Below are 27,493 nucleotides of genomic sequence, written 5' to 3'. Positions count from 1 at the left end.
GGCTTGGAAGCGCACAATGCCGCCATTCTTTGCTTCCATTTCTTGCTCAAGTCTTGCGATAAAGGCGGGTTCCCAGTGTGTGGCGGTATGAATGGCTTCTCTTTCTCACCTCGTCTAAATAATAGTTTGCATGTCAGCTTGGAAATCTTCTCGGTTTATCGCAGCGAAAAAAACAGGTGGCCTCAGAGCCTGAATCCGTTTTTATCTGCGCGTTTATTTTCTTTGGCTTTAGCTCATTCTCGCAGAGCTAAAATCTGGATTACTTGAGCTCAGCAGGCTGACTGACTGACTTTCAGGCAAGCCACCCTTCCTCACAGCTCTAACCTTAACGGAAATGCCAAATAATTGTAATTTATTTGCATCACGTTTTCGTGGTTGGATTGGACAACAGAATGAATCACTTAATCTCTCTGTCTTGTATTTTTTCACCTTTGGTATCCGCATTGGAGCCAGGTCCACCTAATTTTGGTGGGGCCTGGGTCGCATCACCCAATTTTGAATATAAATTAAGAAGAAATGCAGGTAGAAAATCTTATCCACTTGTTAAATGTAAGCAACGTTATCTGCTTTAACATTCGGCAATGGTGTTAAATTAACAATCTTAACTTTTCATTGACAAATCAATGCTCTCTCACCCCAAACCCCCACACACTGGTGTGTATGCTCACACAGTGCCCTCTTTGCTCCCAGTGGCACCTGATGGTCTTTTTTAAAGTAGTGAGGCATAACACTTGCCCCGAATTCTAAACAAGGCAGATTTCTTTAAGAAGGGTTCAGGGTTCTCGCTATCACCCTCACCAAACCCCCCCAACCTAAACCAGGCTGATGAAATGTATTTTAAAACATAATTTTCATATTCATGTGTTAAAAAATAATGGGCTCTGAAAGGGCACTCATTAAATATTCCAGGCTTTCATGTTGTGTAAAAGAAGCCTCATCCTCCGCCCTCCTCAGGAGGTGATCCCTTTTTCTCAAAATATCGTCATGGGTTCACTCCATAAGTTGGAATTATCTCCGGGGGCCTGCATTTTGCCATGGGTGTCCCTTATATGTCAAATCAAATCAAATCAAAACAAGCTTTATTCGATTTTAGGCATGTAAAATCATAAAAGCAGACAATTTAAAACATTTCATCTCACTTCTTAATTATATACAAATGTGCATAAATATATACAAATTCATAAATCAATTCATTTTACTGTGACTGTTTCTAATACATGAGAATAAAAAATATTTGGCAACTATCTTGAAAACAGTCCTTTAGAGGTCTAAGCATTTAAGATTTTCCTTGCTCTCAATATGCTTTTTAGGAAACCCACCATAGTACCAATGTAATAGTAGTTTTCCAGCATCTGTAAATACATAAAAGCAGGGCTGCATTGTCTCCATCCTCCGTGTTTTAGTAGCGGTATAATCCATCTACGCCGTTGGTTTACATAGAATTTAAAGAATAAGATAGCATGGATGGTAGTTTGTAAAGAGATGTTGTCACAAGGACACGGGCATCATTCCCTTGACCAATTATTCATAACCGGATGACTAATCAAGAGGTGGAAGGTCCCGAATCTAAAACGTGTTAACTGGTACCTGTCATATCCCCCCAAACAACATAACAGGTATGGTTAGATGTTAAAAAAAAACACAACAAGAAAGTGTAAGGAGGGTCCAAGGGAAAATGTTTATAGACCTACAAGAAGTGAATGTGAGAGAGTGTCTGTGAGACAGTGTGTGTCTGTAAGAGAGTGTCTTTGCGAGGCTGTGAGAGAGTGTCTGTGAGAGAGTGTGAGAGAATGTCTGTGAGAGAGTGTCTGTGAGAGAGTGTTTGTGAGAGTCCGTGAGAGTCTGTGAGAGAGTGTCTGTGAGAGAGTGTGGGAGAGTGTCTGTCAGAGAGTGTCTGTGAGAGAGTCTGTGAGAGAGAGTCTGTGAGAGAGTCTGTGAGAGAGGGTCTGTGAGAGAGTGTCTGTGAGAGAGTGTCTGTGGTCTGTGAGAGAGTGTCTGTGAGAGAGAGTCTGATAGAGAATCTGTGAGAGTGTCTGTGAGTGTCTGTGAGAGAGTGTCTGTGAGAGAGTGTCTGTGTGAGAGTGTCTGTGAGAGTGAGTCTGTAGGAGTGAGTCTGTGGGAGAGTGTCTGTGAGAGAGTGTCTGTGAGAGAGTGTCTGTGAAAGAGTCTGAGAGAGTGTCTGAGAGGGTTATATGATTATACCACACTAACCAGTACCACGCATGGCATTACCACGCGAATTTTACTTCGCAAGTGGCTTTAGCACGCAGCATTTTTGTACGCATGATTATTCTACGTTAAAATAACATCTTCGAAACATCTTACGTCCTTAGGCACATATTTCATTCCATTTTACATAATGATAGTGATAGGCTAAAAAATGTGTGCATAATATTATTTGCGTTAGTAGGCTATATCCAGGGAAATGAGGCATGGAGAGGGGTCAGTCTACAGAAGGAAATGAGAGAAACACTTCATACTTTTAAGTCAGGGTAATTTTTAAGAACAAAGATTTGTTTTCTTACCTTACACCGGCACGCCTTTCATCAGCAGCCCTCACTTCCACCAACCACAGAAACAAGCGTCAAAACACGTCTATGAAAATTAAAAAAGGACTTCTATAATGACGGACACGCTACGCTACGACGTTGTGGAGGCTGTTTCATTGATGACAGGGGCACTAAATTCAGTTTTTATGTAAGTTTTCTTCTTTTTTTTTATTTCCGCTCGTTTTTTTTTGGGGGGGGGGGGGGGGGAGACCCCCCCAAGCCCCCTCTTTTTTATTGGACCTTTAACTCGCATTCCTTTACTAACGTTTTTCGTAGTAAAGGAATGCGTGGTAAAGGTTATAGTGGTAACCAGGCATGCGTTGTAAAGCATGCGTGGTTACTGCATTCGTGGAAACGGCTTCGTTGTAGTGGCTGTTTCCCGTCTGAGAGAGTGTCTGTGAGAGAGTGAGAGAGTGTCTGTGTGAGAGTGTCTGTGAGAGTGTCAGTGAGAGAGTGTCTGTGAGAGAGTGTCTGTACGAAAATGTCTGTGAGAGAGTGTCTGTGAGAGTCTGTGAGAGTGAGAGGCTCTTTAGTGGCGAGTAGGGTCAGGATTTAATATACAGTAATAGATGGAAAGCCTGAGTGCAATATGACAATGCCCAAAGCAGGTAGCGCTCAAGATTGTTGTTGAGAACTCAATTAGCAAAAACCACCAAGTAATCACTCAAAAACAATCACTGTAGTTGCATAAATAATTAAAGGTTGTATGTTTTTCGGTAATTTGTGCTAAGTGACATCATAAACCATGAAAGACTTATCAATTCATGACATCACAATAGAAAAAATGTGTATTATAATTAAGGAGATAGGACGGTGATGTGCACCTGCGGGAGCTTAATTGGGAATCATACACGGCTAAGCTCGGTCAGCCGGGAAACGCTGGAAGGCAGATGGCAGCTGCGCGCGTGCATGCTCGCGTGAACGCAAGCGCTAGGCCACCAAAGCCTGCTGTGACAGCACTTTGAAAATCCCGATACTAAATGTCTCGGACAGCGCATGCACTGGCTCAGCGAGACCTAAAAACTATTGCGATAAAGAAGAAGAATGAATTTGATGGCAACGCAGACCCAACTGCGGTTCAGCGGCCAGTGGAGAAAGGAGTATCCATGCCTGAAAGGCAGTAAGGCAAAATGTGTTGTGTAGTTCAACATGTGTCACTGAGAACATACTACAAATTACATTTATTACCTTGAACATAGGGGACTTAAACGGTCACATCAAGAGAGTTGGACTGAACATTTTTCCAGAGGATAATTAGTATTCAATTGGTGTTTCTTCATGAGTCACCCATAGCATCTTAAAAGAACATCTGGGTGTTGAAGAGATGAGATGTCCTTATCCTATGCCTGGTAATCAATTTAAGCAGGGGTGGATGGGCTATATGATTTACAATGATGTGATCTTATTGCTCATTAGTACGACATTGAAAGAGACAGAGAGCAAGTAAATGGTGATTCTTGGTGTGCTGAATGGTATGCAAGGGCAATTGATTAATTTGTGGATGTGTAATGCTAGGGCTTTGGCTCTCCAAACAATCACACAGCACTTTCCAGTGGTGGCTGGTTGGGAACGGAGGCGGGGGGTTAGAAAAAAGAAAAGACACCTTGTCGTCATCAGTCATCAGCCACCTCCTCTCCTCTGAAGCAAAAACAGGAAGCACCTAGGCTCCCAGACTCCCTTAGCTAATCACAGCGCTGCATTACACCAGCATTGTTCTTGATCTGAGTGCCGTGGTTTGGACAATATAGACGGGGACTGGGAGGCTGGGCATGTTCTCCACCCAGGCTGTACAATGCAGCCTGGGAAGAAGATGCGAAGTGTACATGACGGTTTGGCCGGCCCAAGAAGGTCGCCAAAACCGTCATGCGCATTTAAGGTGCAGCAGGAACCACTCCTCCTCCCTCTCCCAGGCTGTAACAAGCCCAGCCCCGCCTGCCTCAACCTGGCTCCTTACTGAAGAAGAAAATTATAATAGGGTAACAGTATTAACATTGTGTTATTATTGTTTTCTTTTTCCACTTAGTGGGGCAACGCTCCTCCGCCTTACCAGAGGAGACGCCCCTGGCACTTTCTAAGGCGAAGATCAAAGAAAAAAACACTAATAGCCTTTGCAGGTGTAAATTAGTCCAGCAACCCAATGGAGAGGCAGGAGAAGAATGCTATCAAGAATGCTACCTTGAAAACAGGAGCCACAGATCCATTGTGGAAAGTTGGTCTCACATGCCTTTTTGACCCTCTGGGTTACTGGGGATAAGTGGTCACATCTTAGTTCAAAGGAGGCAGTGTGGAGGCTGATTCAGAGTACAGTACAACAGGGCTATCATATGTGCAATAAAAATGGGAATGGCCAGACAAGGGGGTGAGGTTATGTATAATAAATACCATACTTTGATAATTATCTATCAGTCTGTTTGTCTGTCTATCTATCTATCTATCTATCTATCTATCTATCTATCTATCTATCTATCTATCTATCTATCTATCTATCTATCTGTCTGTCTGTCTGTCTGTCTGTCTGTCTGTCTGTCTGTCTGTCTGTCTGTCTGTCTGTCTGTCTGTCTGTCTGTCTGTCTGTCTGTCTGTCTGTCTGTCTGTCTATCTATCTATCTATCTATTTCTTCAGGTGTGCTTCTAGGGTTTTTAGGTCTTGACTAAAGCATTGCTTGTTTGTCGAGATTATAGTAAGGCTTTCAAAAGTCTACCCAAAACTGCGGATCGGGTACAGTTCATGTGAACCAGGCACGTGCACATCGCCAGCCACATCCCACACCATTTGTCTGAGCCGCTCCCCCCGCCACGCAATGCGGCTTCCCCGTCCCACCACACAATGCCGAGAGCTTGTTTCCGTTTCGCTTCCCTCTTCTTGTACCCCAGGTCTCTATCCCTTACCCCAATGCACCCCCGTGTTTTCTTATTTTATATACATACACTTTGGTATTAACCTCATAGGAGCGTCGAACGTTCAGCGCCCAGTGCTGAACGTTCGAAGAACGAATGCTGGCCCGTCGGCCAACGGTCATGCGCAGCACTGGCAAGGTAGTGCTCGCGACGACCGTTGGCCGACGGCAGCACTTAAGGGGTTGAAAACACACACAAACAGCCCCCAAGCCCCCCCACCTCCTCCCTGCAAGACCTGTTGGTTCCCGCCAAGACTGAAAAGGATGCGCCCTCTGTAATTATCCCGCACTAACAATTAATGGCTGTGCGACGTGAGAAGGGGATTTGGCTAAATCGCTCCCCCGACACAGCAATGCCGAGAGCTTGTTGTTAAATGGGTTGATTTGTAATTCTCCAGCCCAACAGTGTTACAGTGTGAGGCAGGTATACTGTTGCCATCCTGCTAGACATATGTCTGTCATGGCGTAGTAATTTATCTAGAAATCTCAAAGGGCGTTAAAGTGCTTTCCATAGATTCCAGATTCGTGGCATACTTAGGCGCCTTTATTCCAAATCTAGTGCTGGCCTCTCTGCCTCTTAACTGTAAATACTGACAAAGACTAGTTTAGGAAGTCCAAGAAATAATAACTTACACTAGGCAGCCTACACAGATGATGACGTGGCGAGGAGTACAGCTTTAACAGAGGTGTTGATTTATAGATGTATTTGCACAAAGTAACAAAAGTGTGAGATGGGATATACACAATAAGCTTGCAGGACGCCTCTTGGACCCCTGTTCTCCCCTTAGATACCAACACTATCATTTAACTGCCAAGTTAATCATGCAATATCCCATTTGTTCTCGTGAAGATTATGTTCAGTGTATTTGTGTTTCAGTCCTGGGGTGTATTCCAATACTAAGGGTATGATCACCCTAGTCGTAGGTTTGTCCTACAAGACATATATAAAAATCAGAGGCCTATTTCTAATCAATAAACTTTGTTCTCAACCCTCATACGTGATTAGGATTTACTTTTGATTAGATGGCCCACATGTTTCTCTTTTTTTTTGTCGCTTTTTCAAGTCAGGATATGTAAATTACTTTATCTTACCTGTAGACATCAGATTGAGACTGTTACCAAAGATATAAGCATACTCCAATTCCCCCATGTGCTTACAAAAAATGGTGTAATACAATACTTACCCCTCCGTTGATACTAATTACACTGCCTTAGTTCAAACTTTGGGGTTCCTCCTGGTCATTCTAAAATTCTCTCAGGTGTGCTTCTTTTAAATTTTCCGGTCCCTGGTCTTCTGCGATCCAGAGTCCACTGCAAAAGGAGTTGCATAACACATAGTTACAGTCCTACTGTGTCCCCACTATCACTAAATCCAAAGTTTTCCACTTGGCTAACTACTCAGACCCCCTGGGCAATTATACTCTATCGGTACACCTAACCTCCGCTTTCAAATACGACAGGAGGTGTGGTTAGACAGGTTTGAACAAGCACTGTGGCAGTACTTAGTAAATATGACACATTGGGCCAGAGTGATTCTGATTTCTTGTCAAACGGCTTGGTCGTGGCTCATCCGGGGGGGGGGGGGGGGACTGTTACACCATAAAATGCTATCAGCCGTTTGGAGACATTATAGACTATTAGTTACGTCTCACGGCATATGTGACATTTATATAACAGTCCCACCACTGCAGGTTCTTTTTACTAATCCATTGTGCACGTGGGATGTTTAAAAAGAGCTTACCTTGGCGTCACTTTAACTGAAAGATGCTAATAAGCCATTTTGGAGCCATTATAGACTTTCAGTTGTGCCTCATGGCACATATAAGATTTATATGACAAACCCGCCAATACGGCCTCTGTTCATTAATCCATTTTCCCGTGGGATGTTAAAAAGTGCTCACCTCGGCGGCAATGTAACTGTCATCATCTCATACAGGGTGTTCACCATATTCAGCCCTGACCTCCCTTTTATATACTGCTGGTGTGATTTAGTCAGCCTATGCGCACATGCAAGGGGGGTCTGGGGGGCGAACGAGCACCTCGAGGTCTGCCCCCGGGCAGATTTGGGAGGGGTAGGGGGCAAGCAAGGAGCAGCCATTTTGCTGCTTTGGGCTGCCTGGGGTATAATCCAAAGGCAGCCCAAGTTCAAAGTAATAGCCCAATAACTATATGTGGGGGTTTCGCGCTCACCCAGCCACAATTTTAGGTTCAGGTGACCTGGTGGCTGGGAGCGCTGTAGCAGGGTACTGAATTTTTGTGAGGCCTGTGGCAGTTGATTGGTTTTGTGGCGACAGTTGTGGATTTATAGCATGGCACAGGAGGATTATCGTGTTTTTTGGAGGCCATCCGCCTGCTTAGCGACGCAGGGTGGATGGACCTGTTGGTTGGCCCCGAGGGAGGAGCGCGCTCTGTGAGGCGTGCGTCCGCCTGGGTGGCGGCGGCCGTCATGGCATGTTTTCCGCCTCGTAAGGCGGCTCGTAGGCAGGTAAGGTTACAGGGCCGCGATGAGGCGGGGGCGCGGCCCTGCGTGTTGTGCCGGAGGGTGTTAGTGGTGTGGGTCAAGGCGTCAATGTGGGGTGGCGGGGAAGCTCTGCTGGTGGCTCCCCGCCGCCTACTTACCCTCAGGCGCTAGCAGGCAGGGCCCGGGGCCGGGTGGTGCAGGCGGATGGGGAGCAGCCGGGGGGAGCGCTGCCAGCGGCATCCCGGCCACTGTCTGAACTGACGCGGGCCCGCCCCGGCGCATCGGGCGGGGCCAAGCGTAATGGCGGGCGGGCAGCGGAGGAGGGAAGCGCTCCACTCGGGCCGCCGAACAAGTGATGGAAGGCCCGAGTGGAGGTGAGAGGAATGCGGCGGGGTGGGGGGAGAGCCACACCCTGCAAAGTATGGCCGTGCAGTCAGGCCGCCCCGGTAGCACGGGCGGCCTCAAGCCAAAGGGCTGATGCCAGGTGGGTGGGGGGGCGCCCCAAAAGTGTGAAGGGAGGGGGGATGGGGAGGGAAGCAGGGGGGGCACACAGGGGGGCAGAGGCAAACAAGGGAGGTGTCAACAGGAGTGCAAGGAAAGCGGGGGAAAAGGGGGGGTCCGCTAAGGGGGGCCCAGGGAATGGCATGGGGAGGGCATAGGTGGACGGGGGGATGGAGGAGTGCGGGGTGATTTTGGGGGAGACCATGTGAGGGGTTTTTCGGGGGAGAGGTTGGGGAAGCAGGGGGGCCAGGAAGTGGGTGGGGACGTGTCTCCTTTGCTTCTGGAGTCGGGGGAGAGTGAGGGAGAGGTGGGGGGTTGGGGAGAGGCGACACCCGGGAGGGGGGAGCGCTCTCCGAGACGGGGGTGGGGGAGTTGGGGTGGTTTCATGACGAGGAGGTGGCAGTTACGTCAGGGCAGGGGGGTGTTTCGGGGGTTGGCAGAGGGGACGTGGGGGAGTCTTCATCAGAGGATGGGGGAGGGTGTAGGGGGGTTAGTATGGAGCGATGAGGGGGAGAGTGGGAGTGAGGATGGGGGCAGGGTGAGGAGAGAGGGGCAATGGGTAGAGTAGGAATGGGGGGGCGTGGGGTGGTGTCTGGCGCGGCGCAGTTTGAGGGACCCAGCACACCGGACCTACCTTTTCTTTTACAGGAGCATGCTCGACGAGGGGTCCCTGACTTGGCAGGGCTGGGGATGTCCTCTCGGTGCCAAGGCAAAGGGAGGGTCGGGCCTCCCGCGGCAGGCCTGGTACCAGCGGGGGATCCCGTCACGGTCGGCACAAGAAGGCCCGAGGCTCGCTGACACCGCGTTGCATATTGTTATTGATGTGGACAGGGCACGGGATAGATGGAGCGGACATAGTAGGGTGCAGTCGGCTCCGCCGGCCGGGAGAGGTTATGGGCAGGGAAGGGTGCATGTGATTACGGATGATGAGAGTCTAGAAGAGGGGGAGTTGAGGGATGGTGAGGGCGGAGGGGGGTCCGCTAATGGTGTTAGTGTTTTACAGGTGTCACGGGGCTCACGGGAATATACGGCCCTGACATCCTACTCGACATTATTGGACCAGAGAGTAGAGGAGCGGAGAGCGGCATCATTGGCACCAGGTAAACGAGTGGTGCGCATGGTGTCCGTGGGCATTGGGGGGAGGCGGGGGATGGGGGGGTTGTTTGAGGAGGGGGAATAATGTGGTGGATAAGGGAGTGGGCCCAGAGGACGGGGGGTTGCTGGGGGATGGTAAGAAAGTGGTGCCTGGGAGTGCGGGCAGCGCGGCAACTGGTAGCACAGCGAGTGGGGCAGGAGCGGTGGCTGAGGGGGCAGCGAGTGGTTCTGGAGCAGTGAGTGAGGGGGCAGCGGCGGAGGGGGCGGCGAAGCCAGAGAGTAAAGAGCTGAAGATTAAACAGCTGCCTTACATGAGAGTCACGAAACCGTTGGGTGCGCACTTGATGTTAGCAACGAAAGAGTGCATTTGGAAGGGGGAGTATGTCAAGTTACTCAAATTGTTGCATCGTGAGGTCCGGGAGAAGGAGGGGTCCAAAGAGGAAGAATACGAGTTACAGAAGAGGCCTAAAGTGCCTCTCAGGATTGAATATTGGACGGCAGCCTTTCTAATCTTTGCCAGTGTCTATTGTGAGAAATTTCCGGAGCGATCGGTGTCCTTGTTTAAGTACATGGATGTAATACGGAAGGCCCAGATCTCAGGAGGAGGATATGCTTGGGCCCAGTATGATGAGGAGTTCCGGGCACGGATGGCGTGGGACCCGGAGGCGAAGTGGGGCGAGTTAGATAGAGATCTTTGGCTGCACACAATGGGTTTGGCCGGATCGGGGAAAACTATATTTACGGCGAGCGGGTTGCCTATCATTTATCAGCCGTTTCTAGACCGCCCCACCCGTGGAGGGGTGGGAGCGGGTGTAAATTCTCAGTCAGGGTCGGTGGGGCCATGCTGGGATTACAACAAAGGGGCATGCCCCCGAGAGCTTTGTCGGTTGAAAAATGAGTGCTCTGGTTGCGGGAAGTTCGGTCACCCCGTGCTCCGCTGTTGGGGAACGCTGGGGCGTCGCATGGGGTGCCACACGGGCAGGCCGGGGGAGTGCGTTCGGGGAACACACATCAACCTGGAAGCGGTAGAGGATGCAAGGGGGCTGGGCCAAAGGGCTCGTACGCCAGTTAGGGTGGATTGTTTGGTCGCGGCCCTACAAGGTTACCCGGACAGGGCGGCCGCGGAGAGGTTATGGACTGGGTTCGTGGAAGGTTTTCGGTTGGGGTATGAAGGGCCACGGCAGAGGAGATGGGAGGACAATTTGAGGTCGGCCGGGGAGCACCCGGAGGTGGTGCAGGAGAAGCTGGACAAGGAGGTCAGGGAGGGCCGCTTGGCGGACCCCTTTGCGGAATGGCCTTTGGAGGACTTGATTGTATCCCCTATTGGGGTGGTGGCCAAGAAGGAGGCGGGGCAGTTTCACCTCATTCAGCACTTGTCGTGGCCAGAAGGGGGCTTCGGTCAACGACTACATTGACGAAAGAGAGGCTACGGTGTTGTACTCGTCCGTTGATGCGGCCATGGCACTGGTGGTGGCCGCGGGCGGGGCGGCAAGGATGGCAAAGTGCGACATTAACTCAGCTTTCCGGCTGCTTCCGGTTCACCCAGACGATTGGGGCCCACTGGGAATCCAGTTTCGCGGCCGCTGGTATGTGGACAAGGCATTGCCGATGGGCTGTTCTATGTCATGCGCACTTTTCAAATGTTTTAGTACGTTCCTGCAGTGGGTTTTTCACGGAATGGACGGGTCACCAAGAAGTTACGCACTACCTGGATGACTTTTTTTCTGGTGGGAGCCCCAGACTCCACGGACTGCATGGTGGCGCTGGCAGGTTTCAGGAGCTCATGGGGTACCTTGGTGTGCCACTGGCACCAGAGAAGACAGTGGGACCAGGGACGGCGCAGTCATTTTTGGGCATTGAGCTGGATTCGGGGGCCATGGAGGCCCGATTGCCAGTGGATAAGAAGCAGCAGATGTTGGGGCTGCATGTTGGCAAAACACAAAGTTGCGGTTTTGGAGATTCAGGTGCTGTTGGGGCACCTGAATTTTGCTTGCAGAGTGGTGCGAGTAGGGCGAACGTTCTGCAGGAGATTGGGCAGGGCGTTGGCGGGGAAGAGGCCGCCGCATCACCATGTGCGCTTGTCCGCGGACGTTCGCGAGGATTTGAGAATGTGGCAGTTTTTTCTGCAGCATTTCAATTGAGTCCTGATGCAGAGAGGGGAGGACATGGTCTGGGAGGTGCAGATCTTTTCGGACGCAGCGGGGAGCGACGGCTTCGGGCTGTATTGGCAGGGGTGCTGGTGCCAGGAGAAGTAGCCCTCAGAGTGGGCGGGGGGTGGCAGGAGCATTGTGTTCTTGGAACTCTTTCCGCTTTTGGTGGCGATTGAGCTGTGGGGAGAGGTGTTGGCTCACAGGTGGGTAACTTTCAATGTGGACAACATGGCGGTGGTGCAGGTGGTAAATCGCCAATCCGCCAGAGATGAGCAGGTGCTGAAGCTGTTGCGGGTGTTTGTGTTGGGTTGCCTGCGCCATGACATTGCTTTCCGCGCGGTACACATCCCGGGGATCAATAATGACATTGCGGATGCTTTATCTCGTTCGCAGTGGGAGAGATTACGTGGGTTAGCCAAGGATGCGGACCGGGACCCGACGGGCATGCCTCCGCAGCTGTGGGACGTCGGCAACGCAGGATGTTGCAGCTGGTTCTAGGGTCCTTGGCAGAATCGACACGGACCACGTATGTCTCTGCATGGGGGGAGTTTGTGGCATCCGGGGTGTGTTGGCGGGCCCCGGGGCGGGAGTGGACGGAGGATGTTGTACAGTTTATACTGTCAATGATCTCCAAGGGCCTCACAAGGGTCACTATAGAGGGCAATTTAGCCGGAATTGCTTTCATGGGCAAACTTTTGTGGGGATATGCACTGTCGGCGGGTGAGCTCGGGTCACGGATGTTGGAGGGTTGGGCCCGCGAGTGCCGGAGTGCTGTTCGGGTCCGGCTCCCTTTCTCGGGGGCGTTGTTGGGGAGCGTTGTGGCGGACTTGCCAGGCGTGTGCCGGGATGAGAGGGAGGCTTGTTTGTTCGCTACTCTGATGACATGGATGTTCGCGGGGGCGTTCTGGGTATCGGAATTGCTGGGCGTTGGTGTGCGGTGGTCGGAGGTGTCTTTTGGGGTGGGATTGTTTCGCTTGTGGCTTCGGAAGTCCAAGACGGATCAAAGTAGTGTGGGCAGGTGGGTATCGTTGAGCAGGAGGGAGGTGGAGCTGCTGTGCCCTTTTCGCTGGGGGTTACGATGGAGGGCAGTGGGTTTGGAGGAAGGATTGGTTTTTCGCCACGCAGGGGGGAGAGGGGCGACGGGTGCGCAATTGTTGGCTGTGTTGCGGAAGGCGTTGGAGCGACTGGTGTTGGATGGAAGCAAGTTTGGAACACACTCATTTCGCAATGGCGCAGCTTCGGAAGCGCACAGGAGGGGGTGGGGCATGAGGACATCATGCACCTGGGGCGTTGGGCATCCGACTGCTACAAACGTTATTTGCGGGGCGAGGGGCAGCTATGCTAATGCTGTGTTTTTGTGGTGGCCCATGCTTGACATTTGGTTCTCGTTACAGGTTCTGTGGCTGGTCCCTTCGCCCGTGACATGATTATTTGGATAGTGGGCTACTCCTTTGTCAAGCGAGCTCAGTTACAGTCACAAGATAGTTATTTTGGCGAGAATTTAGGTTTTAATCCGGAAGTTTTTATGGTTCAATGGTTTGGGAGGGGAGGGATGCGTTGGAAGGAGAGCTGGTGGGGACACTGAATGGGCTGATGGTGGGGGGAAGGTGGCCTGATGTGCTGGTTCTCCATTTGGGGGAAAATGATATGGTGCAGGACACAGGTTTGGTTCTTATGAGGGCCATGAAAAGGGATTTGGATGAAATTAGGAGGAACTGGGCAGGTTGTACGGTCATTTGGACCGAGTTTGTTCCATGGCGGGTATGGAGAGCAATGTTCCCTCTAATTTTTTTCCTCTGTGTGTGGCAGTGTAAGGTCTATGTGCGCTGCTACCAAGGCTATGTGCGCCAGTAACCAGGCGCGCGTGTGGTTGTAGCCCCAAATATCACTCCAAACCTTTGCTTAAAAAAGTGAAAAGACGTGCATTTCCTCACATCCAGATCCACATGAACGGTGTTAAGGCAGGTTTGAAACCGTCCCACATAGCAATTTGAAACCGTAGCAGCTATGTTGCTGCTTTTCTTTTCTTAATAGAGCTGGGCTGCGGGGTGATTGTGTGCATTTGCTCAAGTTTTCATGTTAATTTCAGCTCATGGAACGCTTCACAGTCCCTCCTCCAGAGACCCTAAGAAGCATTTGTCTCAGCATTAAGTCTGGATCCCCCAGTGACCCAGCCCCTCCCAAGGTGCTAGGAGAGAGTCTGGAGACTCTTGAGCCTTATATTAGGCACGTTCTGGAGATCTCTTTTATATCTCACACGCTGCCAGTATCCTGGAAAAGAGCGGTGATCCTACCTATTAGGAAAAAATCCACTCTCAGCCATGATATTCTTGAAAATCTAAGACCCATCTCCTTGCTGCTTTATGTAGCGAAGGTAGCGGAGAAAGTGGTCAACATCCAGCTAATGGCACACATTGAGGTGGCTAATCTCCTGCACCCCTCACAATCAGGGTTCCGGGCGGGACACTCTACTGAAACCGCTCTGTTAAGAGCCACGGAAACCATCAGGCAAGGAGTAGACGCGGGACACCCCATGGCACTGATAATGCTAGACCTCAGTGCGGCGTTCGACACTGTGGCACACTTCACCTTGCTGCAGTGTCTGAACAGAGGGGCGTCTCAGGTCCTGCGCTGGGCTGGCTGAAATCTTTTCTGACAGGGTGCAGCTCCCAGGTCCAACTTGGGTCTTTCCAGTCCAAAGAGGTTGCACTTGAGCAGGGGGTCCCTCAGGGCTCTGCCCTGAGCCCCACTCTGTTCAACTTGTACTTGTCTCCCCTGGCTGAGGTGGTGCAGGCGTTTGGAGAGGAATTAGTATTGTATGCTGATGACACCCAGCTGCTGATCTCCCTATCCCAGGCACCTTCGGCCGAGGCTTCCAACTTCAAGGCATGCATGCAGGAGCTTGCCTCCTGGATGAATAAAAACTGCTTAAAGTTGAATGGAGGCAAAACCGAGGGGATGGTGGTTGGTAGAGACAAATCTTGTTGGACCGCAGATTGGTGGCCACAATGTTTAGGCCCCACCCCTATACCCTGTCTAGAGGCTAAGAATCTAGGGGTATGGGTGGATCCGGCCCTCTCTTATGAAGGCCACATCTGCCGGCTAGTAGGGAAATGTTTTGGTGTTCTAAAAACCCTTAACAAAACACTTGATCTGCTCCCGCTAGAGGCCAGGCAGACGATGACGCACACTCTTATTACTTCCCGGCTGGATTACGGGAATGTTTTATATCTGGGTGCTCCAGAAAAGAATCTGACGGCTATAAATCCTGCAGATTGCAGCAGCACGACTGATCTTGAGAATACCCAGAAGGGCAGGGTCTAAATCAGCCCTTGAAGCTCTTCATTGGCTTCCAGTCAAGAAAAGGGTGCTGTTTAAATCCCTTCTCATTTGTCATTGCATCCTCTGGCATAAGGCTCCAATGTACCTGGGAAACCTGATCACTAGGTATGTACCGGGCAGAACGTTGAGGTCAGGCGGGACAGGGCAGCTAGAAATCCCTAAGATTAAGAAAGCAAGAATGGGCGGCCGCTCATTTCGCCTCTTAGCTGCACAAAACTGGAATAAACTCCTGGTATGTCTGAGGATGGAACAATCAGAGACCAGGTTTAGGAGTCTTCTTAAAACTCACCTGTTCACCAACTAGTTCTCTGAGATTAGCTATGGGCTTGTGGTTTCCTCTTCCATTGAACTGGCCTCTCTCTCCACAGCGCGGGGACACGCCGGGAAGAGGTATCCAGGCGCTCTATAAACTTCCTTATTATTATTATTATTCATGATGGGCGCTGCGATTAACATGAAAACTTTAACAAATGTTCTCTTTGAGCAGGAAAAATAAAATTATAATAACATTATTAAAATTTTACTTTTCGCAGTTTCAGGGCTGGATTAAGGTACGGCTGCATCAGGCTTTCGACTAACACATTTTAATGCTAGTGTTCGCATTAAAATGCATTAGTCACGTATTTTAGCGCCCTCTGACAGGACTGCAATTGAGGCACACTGCCAATGAGGCAGCACCAGCATGCTAAAATTGTCTAACATATGAGAGCACGCAACTGTGCCTTTAAATTTAAAATGCTATGCGTCAGAGATATAATATTCATAAACAGCACTGAGCAGGCAGGCCAGAATTTAACAGATCAATTAGCTGTGTCCCAACCAGCCTTCCTAGAGTCTACTCTGTGGGTACCAGCCATCACGAGGGTGATCCATGGAGCGGGTCTTGCATGCTGTTTTCCCACAATCACACCACCCTTTTGGTGACCAGAAGCACACACATGCTTCGAAGATTGAACACACCGGTAGGTGGTCCCTCCGTTGGCCTTATTTCACCAGTAGTAACTGTAACTCACCAGGGGTCAGCCATGCAGGATTTGAAAGCACACCAAACTAAGTTCACAAACTTCACAGTCACTGCTTCATGCACAAGCACTTTTAGCATGTGCTTGCTTTGGGGCCACTGGAATTATGCAGCAATGGAGGTAAAAATTATACCACAGTGTTGACTAAATTATGCAGCAAAAAGAAGGCTGCAGCGTAATGCAGTACATTTTCTGATACTTTGTTATTTTTGCAGATGGTAACAGTCTCTGGAAAAATGTTGCCTTATTAGTACCAGTGTAACATACAAATACAACAGTGACAGACAACCTTTGCAAAGGGCCGTCCACTTCGCAGAAACACTAGTCACATTTTTTTGTAACATTTGATCGTTTGCACTACAAACAATTTTTTCGTTAAAATCATAAAATTATGCAACATATGATGCATTATGCAGTAAATATTGCAGAACCAGAACTATATAGAAAACATTTGCAAACTAGGATATTTTGCCATTTATGCTTGAACTGCTCTTGATGAAAAAGGGAGGAGAAGTGCTGATGACAGAAGCTGCATGGCTCAGAGACAAATGGTTTGTGCTTCCACTTTTAAGCTTATGGCACCTGGACAGAGACATTTTAAGGCATGGTCAAAGTGGGCTCTATCCCGCCGATAGAGCCAGCTTTGTTCTGTAAGGCTTGCCCTGACGACATTGAATAATTCATCGACAGATTGTTTTAAATACTGTTTCTCTCTAATTTAGTTGTGATGTGAGTGGTGCGTGAAAGTCTATTACAAATATTTTGCAGCAAATGTTGTGTTTGTTTCACGCCCATAAATAAAGTTTCATTTAGATCAAAACAGGACTTTATATATGAGAAGTGGACGGGTGTCACAGAGATTATTTGCAGTAATGTAAGTTAGCTGCTGCTGTGCTACAATGGGTGCCAGCATGAGAATTTACGAATTATAGAATGCATTCTGCTTCCAAACAATGTAGGTTGCAACACCATTGTTCTAGCAATGCTGTACACCGGAGGGAGGGAGAGGAGCAAAATCTGCTAGGAATCCTGCACTCTCACTGGCTGAAGAGGTATTACTGTGGTAACTTGACGTGTGGTTGGTATTTAGCTGATTCACCTGCCACCTTTTCACCCCAGCGTCCATGTTTGTTGCACCTTAGGCTGTGCTTCCATAAAACCCACACTGCCCGATCCACAGAATTCCATCAGGAAACATATTCACAAGGACGTTTCATTAGAGAGCATTGACATTCATTTTGACTACATCACAGTGTTAGAACTGGCTATTTCTGGTTGGCTAAGGCTGACGCCAAAGCTAGGCAGAAACCACCATTCTAGTCAGGGCAAGGGAGTCACCCGCCAAGATAACCCCTGCTCACCCCCTGGTAGCTTGGCACGAGCAGTAAGGCTAAACTCGGAGGCAATGTGTAAAGCATTTGCGCCAGCACACAACAGCAACAACATACTAGGCACACCACAAAAGGAACTCCACACAAGGTTATTATAAAATAACTTTTGTATTGTAAAAAACACATCAGATAGTATCACACAAAATACATGGTGCCAACTGGCACGGGCAATATTCACAAGGGATTATGTATACAAGACAGGGCCACGTGGGCCACTGTCAGAATCAGAAATAGCACTTCTAGAATAAATAATAAAGAATAAAAATCATAGTACTACAATTAGCAACTATGGCACACAACCAGTAACCACTGGTAACAGGAACCAGGACCTCACTAGGACCACCTGTACTAAAAAGAACAACCACCTAAGTATCACACAGCACCTAGGGGTATAAACAAGAACACATTACCCATGATGCATGAAACACATTCAGAGGAGTAATAAAGGGAAAACACATGATGCCTAAAAACATTCAGAGGTGTAAGACAAGGGAAACACAATGTGCATACATGTTGCCCCACACTGCGGCCAACTGCTGGAGCCACACAGGCTCTGGTCACATCACACATGCCCCATGGTGCAGAACGTTGGAGCCACACAGGCTCTGAAGGCTCTGAAGCACTCGTGTCCCTTGGAGCCCTCAGGCTCAGAAACCAACTGTGCCCTCAAGAGCCTCTCTGGGCTCCAAGCAAAGAAATGCGGCATCGTTGGAGTCCCCTACTGGGGACTCTGCACTCACTATGGCCCCCAGAGCCCTCTCAGGGCTCTACAACAAGGAATGCCGCCTGGAGCCCTCGTGGCTCGAACAACACAACTGGGCCGTCGTTGGAGTCCCGCTCGTGGGACTCTGAAGCCACAAATGCCCCCAAGAGCCTCGGGGCTCAAAGAACAAAATGGCCCTAGAGCCCTCTTAGGGCTTACAGACAAGTGGGGCCTCGCGGTGGCCTCTCAGCGCCCCCCGCAAGGACTCGGCACCACTGGAGGGAGGGCGGGCACCGGCAATGTTCCCTGAAGCCCTCCCCTCCTTCTGCACGCACTCACGGGCTATCTGGGCAGCGCGGGCTCCTCTTCGGTCCCGGAGCCCCGCCGGTACCTCCAGCCGCCTCTTCTCTGGGTGCGGGGCTCTCCCAGCCTCACGGGAGCCCCGCACCATCTCTGCCGCACTTCTCCTTCTCTCCTCGCCTCGCGGCTGCCATTCCTCGGCACCCGGGCTGCGGGGGCGGGACTTTCGGCCGGTCGCGCTAGGATTGGCCAGCCAGCCAACCACTTCCGGATCGCTGCGGGCAGCGCAGTGGCCCCGCTTAGGCAGGCAGGCGGGGAATCACGATCCGAGGGGTGGCACCCTCGATAAAAACAATAAAAGCGCTACAAAGCGCTTGGGGGCAAAAAGAAAGCGCTCTCCGCGCTATAAATAAAATACAGCGCTTCTTGGCCAACATAAGGCGCTGGGGGAGAGATAAGGCGCTCCAAAGCGCTAGAGGCAACAATAAAGCAAATAAAAAGTCCTTCAGCAGTCCAGGACCTCAGCAGTCCAGGAATAAAAGAGGGAGCAGCATAGCCCCCAGCAGGAAAATCCTCCAGCATCCAGGAAAAGTCCATCAGGTGTCCAGGGGCTGGGCAGGGCCCAGGGATTCCCCTGAGCCCAAGCAGCAGCATGCCCCTGGCAGATTCAAGTTAGAAACAAGAACAAATTGGAAGGGGACACAGCCCCTTCTTATACAGAAAAAAGTCTTTGAAGTCTTTGTGCAGGCAGTGTGAGAACCAGCTAGAACTGGTTTAAGGGAACTCTCTTCAGTGTCAGGGACAGAGGTGACAGTCGGCCAGCGGGAGGTGGAGCCAGCATTGTGGTCAGGCAGGCACAGCCCTAGTCACTCCCAGGTGCATCTCCTCCCACTTCCCTGGCAGCAGATGCAGCCTTTCATCCACGGGCTGACTCAGACAACCTCCTGGGGCTCCCTAGCCCCTGTCATGCTCAAACCAGACAGTCAATCCACAAGCAGGCCCAGGCACTCCTGGACTAGGCTCACCAGCCAATCACACGCCAGACACAAATTACACAAATATGCCAACTTCTAAAAGTGGCACTTCTAGACTAGACACAATCATGCCGCATATACCATTACGCAGCATTCAATCTCACGAGTTCGCACATATCAAACTCGCCCCTGCACTCCCCACACATCAGGAACTACCATGGGCATACATATTCCCCATTCATTCCTATGGGAGGGCAGGTCACTCACCACACATACACAGAGAGCTCAAGCACTTTACACTGTACCACAGTGAAAAAGTGTGCAGAGGCCTAAAATCACCACCACCAGGTTCCAGAAGCAGGCTAGGAAAAAGCAAAAAGTCTCGGGTGAACCTGCCAAAAGGGCCGGTTCCAACACACAGCAATTTCATGGCTTGAAAATCTTCATTTATGCATTAATGCTGCCGATGTATACAGTACAGTGTGCTACTTACAGTACTGGAGCTGCATCACGACGTAAAGTGCACAACTAATCTCGCAAAGTTAGCGAGTGCACCTTAAAAAATCCTGAAATTGGGTAAAATGTAATTTACCGCCCCAGAACTGGCTCCGGGGCAAAGGCTGCAGTAGAAGCTGCTGTTTTAGGTTAGCCTTGGCTGCCTTTGATGGGGCTTGTCAATTGAGGTGGTCCGTGGTGTGCACTTGCTGTTGCCATACAAGATAGGCCCACTCTCCTGTTCGAGGCCTGCTTACGTATGCGGTATCCACTTTACTTTTTGAATCCATTAAACACTGACTTAAGAGCCAGTCGGAATCCTCGGAGTGATATGCAGGGCTGCCTTACATATGGAAGACTGCCATGCCTGTTTTCTTAATCAGTAAATATTTGAGGCAAATCCGTTCCCAATATCACCATACTTTGCTGGTAAGTGCTCCACCCAGATTTCCCCAGGTACCATATGAAGTAGCAACATTGCCTAAAACAATAAGGCAAAAGTAATTAAATAAACTAATGTGATACGCAGAGGCACAAATGGCACTTTCTGTTTTTCTGCTGCATTGTCGATTGGAAATAGTCATTTCTATTTTGCAATATCTCCTTCATTCCGTCCACCCACACCCAATGTGTCAAATCTGATGTGTAGTCAGCATAGACTGTCCTAACATATTCCCTGCCGGGTCGGCCTTTGTCATAGTAAGATGATCAGAAGGCGTACCCACTGTGAGGGAGGGGAGCTGCTACAGTAACTGCACAAAGTATAAGAGGTGCGCCGCTCTTTTTATTCCAAAAACTCCAAACAGTAAGAAATAAAATACGATTTGTATTTATTTCAAGTCAAGTTCATCTTTATTTCGATGGTTAAAAACCATCATAAAAATACATAATACAAATCCACATTCAACAATTTACATTGTTTTTCTGAACTTTACAATATTACATTTTTAAAAAAAAATTAAAATATTATTAACATTAATTAAAAGGGAGAGAGCATTTAATTCATTTCATCCTACATCAACCCCTGGTATTTCTTAATTTGACAACAATTTTTAAAAAACTCATGATAGAACACAGAGTACGCATATCAGTTGCTCTTTGCAAGAATGATAAAGCAGATTTAGCATGGTAAATTTTTGACTCCTTTAAAACATCCACAAGAAATCTTTGGCGCGGGATTCTATAAAAAGAACATAATAGTACAAAATGAAGGGTGTCCTGCGGAGACCTATTGTCGCAGCCGCAGGCACCCTTCTGCTCAATTGTTAAAGTAAAACCAGACGGATAAGCTAAAATGTTAGGTAACAAATTGAGCCTAAAACGACACATTAAAAACCTCTCTTGTTGGCTATGCATTAAAAAAAGATATTGTTCCATACCCATTTCATTACTCACAAGGGAGTGCGCTACTACAGATGTTTTATTAGAGTCAAGTTGATTTCTGCTATAATCATATTTGTCCAATAGCTGCTTCTGGATGCGATATTTGCAAGAGGTATCAATCTTTGATGGGTCAGTAAATAATATTTGGTGGTCAATAGACTCTAGGGTTTCTTTAATGTATTTAAGCCATGGGATTTGAAACCACCTATCTCTCCGGAGGCAATCTACAATAATCTGTCTAGTTAATTCAGCGTTTGGGTTTAGCCAGATTCGAAGCCAGGTCAGAATTGGTCTTACATTAATCAGGTCAGATATATACGGGGTGCCAAGCTCCTTGTGTGTAATTGCTGCCGGGATGCTCTGTGGTAACTTTAGCAATTTCTTTAGGAATTTATCTTCTTCTGCTTGTATCTGGTGTGCATCCCTAAAACCCCACACCTCTGCCCCGTACATGGCTTTAGAAGTCCTGACCGCTCTATACAACGTCATTACTTGTTCAGGGGACCAACGACCCAGCCTACGCTCAAAGTTTAAAATGGCACCATTCGCTGAAACAAGTTTCCTGCACGTTTACTCCATCAATGGGGCAAACCTTATATTTTCATCAAACAAGAGACCCAAATATGAGAAAGTGTTTACAGTGTCCAAAATGTGTGTACCTATTTTAAACACAAATCTCTTGGGCAGTTTTTTTCCTGCCACCATGATAAAGGACTTAGTCAGATTTACTGAGAGATCTAGATTCTCCATGAACCTTACAAAGCCACTGATTAGCTGCTGCAGGCTCACTGCTGTTCGTGCGAGTAGGACCGCGTCATCCGCGTACAAAAGTACCGATATGTGACGCGATCCTACTCTTGGGCAATCAGTCCCTAATGTCATCAGTGCGCTCTCCAGGTCATTTATATAAAGGGAAAATAGGAAGGGAGCCAGGATACACCCCTGCCTCACCCCGCTAGTGCACGGGAAGGGATCAGTGCTCACCCCTCCCGCGCTATAGCGGACTTTGGCAGTGGTGTTCCAGTGGAGTTCCTTTAGTATGTTTATCAGGTCTGGATCAATTCCCAATCTATACATAAGTGCCCAGAGTTTAGTTCTATTTACATTATCGAATGCAGCTGCCAGGTCCATAAACCCCATATACATTGTCCCTTTATCTGATTTAGTATATTTAGCAACTAGTAGGTATAAGTTGAGACATTGGTCACTAGTTGACTTGCCTGTTCTAAACCCATACTGGGTGTCCACCAGGGTGTTGTGTACTTCAGTCCACTCTGTAAGGCGGTTTAGAATTACCCTACCTAGTAGTTTAGCTGAGACATCAATCAGCGAGATTGGTCTGTAGCATTGTGGATTATCCCTACAGCCTTTCTTATATATAGGAACAATCAATGCAGTTGACCAAGATTGCGGAAGTCCAGATTTAATTGCTGCATTAAGTACTCTGGTCATAATCGGTGCCCATAGGTCGGTGTTGCTTAAAAAGAGGTCTGGGGGGGTGCCGTCCGGGCCTGGCGCCTTATTACGCGTCAGCCCTAGCATTGCCTTTAAGACTTCCAGTAAGGAGAATTCTAGATCAATTGCTCTGGAACCCTCCCACACTCCATCCCCGTTTTCTACCTCCTGTTGATTATAGAGACTTTTAAAATGGTTAATCCATTGTTCGGGGAGTATGTTGTTGCTGATTACAGGGGAGCTAGAGTCTTGGTAGCAGGGTCTATTTATAATTCTCCAGACTTGAGTATAGTCCCTGTTTTCTCCTGCTTCTCTAAGTTCTGCCCAAACTTCCTTTTGGAGTGCACTCTTTCTTTGCTTAACCTGTATTTTATAATTACGTCTACAGAGGGCGATTTCATTCTTTTCTCTCGGGGACTTCTTTAGGCTCTGTTTTAGTTCTCTCAGTGCCCATGAGCAATTCGAGTCAAACCATCTTGGAGTTTTCAGTTCCTTAGTAGGCCGCTTAGTTTTAAAAAATCCTTCGACTACCCTAGTTAAGGATTCAAATGCCAGGACCACTTCTCTACCCTCTGTTGCAAGATCAAGACAGATCTCTATGTGTTCTTTCCCTCTTTCCACTAGGGTGCTATAGAATTCTTGTGGATTAATCTTTGCCCATCTTATGCGTCTCCCTTGATCCGTTGGTCGAATTACAATATCCCCCCCAGATGTTCTACCGGTAGATCGTTATATTCTATTTCAAGAGTTAGGGGGTTGTGGTCGCTAAAGGGGCTCCACTCCGTTCTTACCTTTTTAATCTGCTCTTTAGCAAAGGCAGAGATTACTATGAAATCTATTATAGAAGCACAACCTCTTCCTTTAAATGTGGGTATGAGGGTGTCCCCTGCTTTCACTGGCAACAGGTCCATTGTGTGGGTAAGGGCAAAGCTATCTAGTAACTTCATAAGCAGTGTACCTTCTCTGTTATGTTCGAAGTGTGGTCCACTTTCTACAGGACAGGAAGACCAATCAGGGGACATGGGGAGTAGTTTTGGGCACAGGTGACAATGAAAGTCCCCCATCAGCAGGACAATTGGTTCGGGCCCCCCCTGCCTTAGGTCTGTTTCCTCATTTAACCTACTCTCTAACTCTAGTAATATGGGGAAGTTTCCCTCAGTTGAGCCCGAATTGTAAACATTTAGAATTAGAAATCTCTGTCCTTGTCCCTGGAATATCACTGCTTGTATGGTATCTGACACCCACAAGGGTTGTGACCAAGTGCCTTTTAGGTCTAAATCGACATATATCACTAACCCTCCTTTTGCTCTCCCAGATCTCATTTCTTGGGCTGGCCTAAAGAAGCATTTATAGCCGTCCAGTTGGCAGGAGTCAGAGTCTCGTGCCCATGTTTCTTGTAAGGCTATAATATGAAAGCAACAAAACAATACGGTGGGGGAGGACCTAGGGGAAGTTTAAAGACCAAGCTCTGGGTACAATCCCCACAAGAACTAGTAAACAACAGAGGTACCAGAGGGTCTCAAGCCAATGTGCCCATGAGTTAAGAAAACCAACCGAGGACCCACAGTTTCTCACAGGTTGCGTCACAGAGAGCTCTCAGAGGATGAGGAAAAATACCCATCAGTCACCACTCGGATCCGCCCTTCATCATTTGGGATTTTATCCGTACCACCCGTCAGAGATAAATTGTGCCCTACTCAGAGGTCAACCCGGTGGTAGGGGGTATCCTCAGTGGGTGTAGGAAACGACAGTGTGGTATTCCACTCGATGTTGGTGAGTGGCAGTAAAAGTGGGACTGGGGTGTGCAGTGCAGAAAAGGTGTGAGAGGAGAAACCAAGAAAAAAGTGTATTTAAAATTGGTTTTGAAAAAGCACTAGACAAAATTTATTCCAGGTGTGCTTGACATACCAATGTTAAAAATAGTGCAACCAAAGTCTGTCTGTTTATGTAGACCGCCTAAGGTAAGTGTGGTCGACAAGTTTCAGCAATTTATGGACTCTTGCGTCCTTGCCTTCATCAGGACCAGATTTACAACGAATACTACTGCACCAAGTGAAAAAGTAAATCAAGTGAAAGGTGACATCAAAGAAACATAAACAAGTGCACACGGTCACCTGAATGCTCCGGGTGCCCTTACAGTCTGTGCAAGTCACTGTAGAGAGAAAAGGGGAGGTATAGCTATCAATAGCAAATGGGCTAAACAGTAAGACCATAGGTTATGGTTTAAACTAGAAAACACACACGAAGTGTTGATTTAAAAAAGCACTTCATAAATGCAAATAAAGTTTAAAATACATTTGGAACGAAATTTCAAATGCCAAATGTTGTTCAGCTCTTACCTAAGTCTGTAAGGCAGGCTGGCCTCACCCCACCTGGCTGAGGCTCAGGGGAAAATGAAGCACCGCTCTAGAAAACATGCGGGACACACGTTAAAACATAGAATGCACATAGCAGGACCGAACACTTCTCACTACCAATAACTGACTTTAGCTGGTTAATGTGACCATGCATTATTGAAATTTCGTTCCAAATGTATTTTAAACTTTATTTGCATTTATGAAGTGCTTTTTTAAATCAACACTTCGTGTGTGTTTTCTAGTTTAAACCATAACCTATGGTCTTACTGTTTAGCCCATTTGCTATTGATAGCTATACCTCCCCTTTTCTCTCTACAGTGACTTGCACAGACTGTAAGGGCACCCGGAGCATTCAGGTGACCGTGTGCACTTGTTTATGTTTCTTTGGTGTCACCTTTCACTTGATTTACTTTTTCACTTGGTGCAGTAGTATTCGTTGTAAATCTGGTCCTGATGAAGGCAAGGACGCAAGAGTCCATAAATTGCTGAAACTTGTCGACCACACTTACCTTAGGCGGTCTACATAAACAGACAGCCTTTGGTTGCACTATTTTTAACATTGGTATGTCAAGCACACCTGGAATAAATTTTGTCTAGTGCTTTTTCAAAACCAATTTTAAATACACTTTTTTCTTGGTTTCTCCTCTCTCACACCTTTTCTGCACTGCACACCCCAGTCCCACTTTTACTGCCACTCACCAACATCGAGTGGAATACCACACTGTCGTTTCCTACACCCACTGAGCATACCCCCTACCACCGGGTTGACCTCTGAGTAGGGCACAATTTATCTCTGACGGGTGGTACGGATAAAATCCCAAATGATGAAGGGCGGATCCGAGTGGTGACTGATGGGTATTTTTCCTCATCCTCTGAGAGCTCTCTGTGACGCAACCTGTGAGAAACTGTGGGTCCTCGGTTGGTTTTCTTAACTCATGGGCACATTGGCTTGAGACCCTCTGGTACCTCTGTTGTTTACTATAATATGAAAGCCCCTTATGTACTCTCTCCACTCTTTATTGTCGAATTTACCCCCCAGGCCTGCTACATTCCAAGACAAAAAGACTAATCCTGCCCTATTTGCTTTCCTTCCCTCTGTGCTGTGTTCATTTACTCTACACTCTCCTATTTTATAGGTCTCTGAAACATTATCGTTCTCCTCCCTCTGTTTTGGGGGGTCTTCTGTCCTTATTATTAACCCATTCCTACTATTAACAATTCCATCCTCTATTACAGGACTTGCTAGTTCCCCTGTTGCAGTAGTTGCATGCTCTTTGTCTGTGGGGGGTAGTCAATCATTTTCATCGAGCGACTGCAGAGGGGCAAATCTGTTTCTCCACTGGGGATAGTCTCAGGGAGGTAGAAACTGGTTGGGGTAGTTTGTGGCTCTATTCCTTTAGGTATGTTGTGGCCTTCCAGGATTCCACATTGAGTGGTCAGAATTATTACTGCTCCATCTCCTTGTGTAAAAATACCCCAGGGGGAGCGCACAGATTGTACTAGTGTGATTTCTATTAGAATTCCTCAGTACATAATCCACCAGTCTAGCATCTCTGAAATTTGCCACAATACAGTCCCCTCTTATATCTTTTTTCCTGCCTCCAAGCCAGTTAACTCTTCTTACATGCACTATCTCCCCCCTTTCCCCGTTGTTCAATGGTCTATGAATATCCAACCACTTTGAAATTTTAGCATGTAGTTGAGAATGCGATTCTTTGTCTGATGTCCTGAGTTCCGGTACCCCTGCAAATACTATTACATAGGGACTGGCTTCTGGTGGTAAATTTACATGTGGTGGGGGGGGGGCTATCTGGGCTGTAGAAAGGGTCAAAGTCCATGTAGGGTGAGCTATAAGGGCCATTTCTGAAATGATGGTCTTCCTGGCCCCTTTGTATGAGCGGTTGCTGGGGGGCTTTATCAATATTTTTGGTGCTCGTCTTTTGATTTGATCCCCCTCTATGATCTTGGGAAACCTTCGGGGCGTCATGTACCTGGGCAATCGTGTGTTGGATATTGCTGACACAATTGTTATTTGTCATTGTATTATTAGTATTATTAGTGGCCACACTTATGGGTTGATTAGGACCTGAAGGGGGTTTCTTAGTTGTCAGGTCTATTGTCTTACCTTGTTTGGTCAATTCACTCGCTATTTTGTCCACCCTACTTATGATTGGTTTCAACTGGGCGATAATAAAAGTTTCCATGTCTTTCTTGAGTTCTCCTATAACCTCCTCAATCCATCCTGGTGGATTTGTGTTTGTGTGCACCTTGTTGTCTACCAAGATGACCTCTTGTCTATTTTTGGGTCGACCATCCCCTATAAGTGACTTGTTTTTTCTCTGTTGTCCCTTGGTCCTCCCCCGTTGTTTAGGTTTACTATGGGGGATAGGGTCACTGTGCCCTGAGGTTTCTGCCCCA

Source organism: Lissotriton vulgaris, chromosome 12 (genome assembly GCF_964263255.1).
Source record: "Lissotriton vulgaris chromosome 12, aLisVul1.2, whole genome shotgun sequence".
Taxonomy (NCBI): domain Eukaryota; kingdom Metazoa; phylum Chordata; class Amphibia; order Caudata; family Salamandridae; genus Lissotriton; species Lissotriton vulgaris.
The sequence above is the reverse complement of the archived record's forward strand: the minus strand, read 5'-3'. Positions refer to the sequence as shown.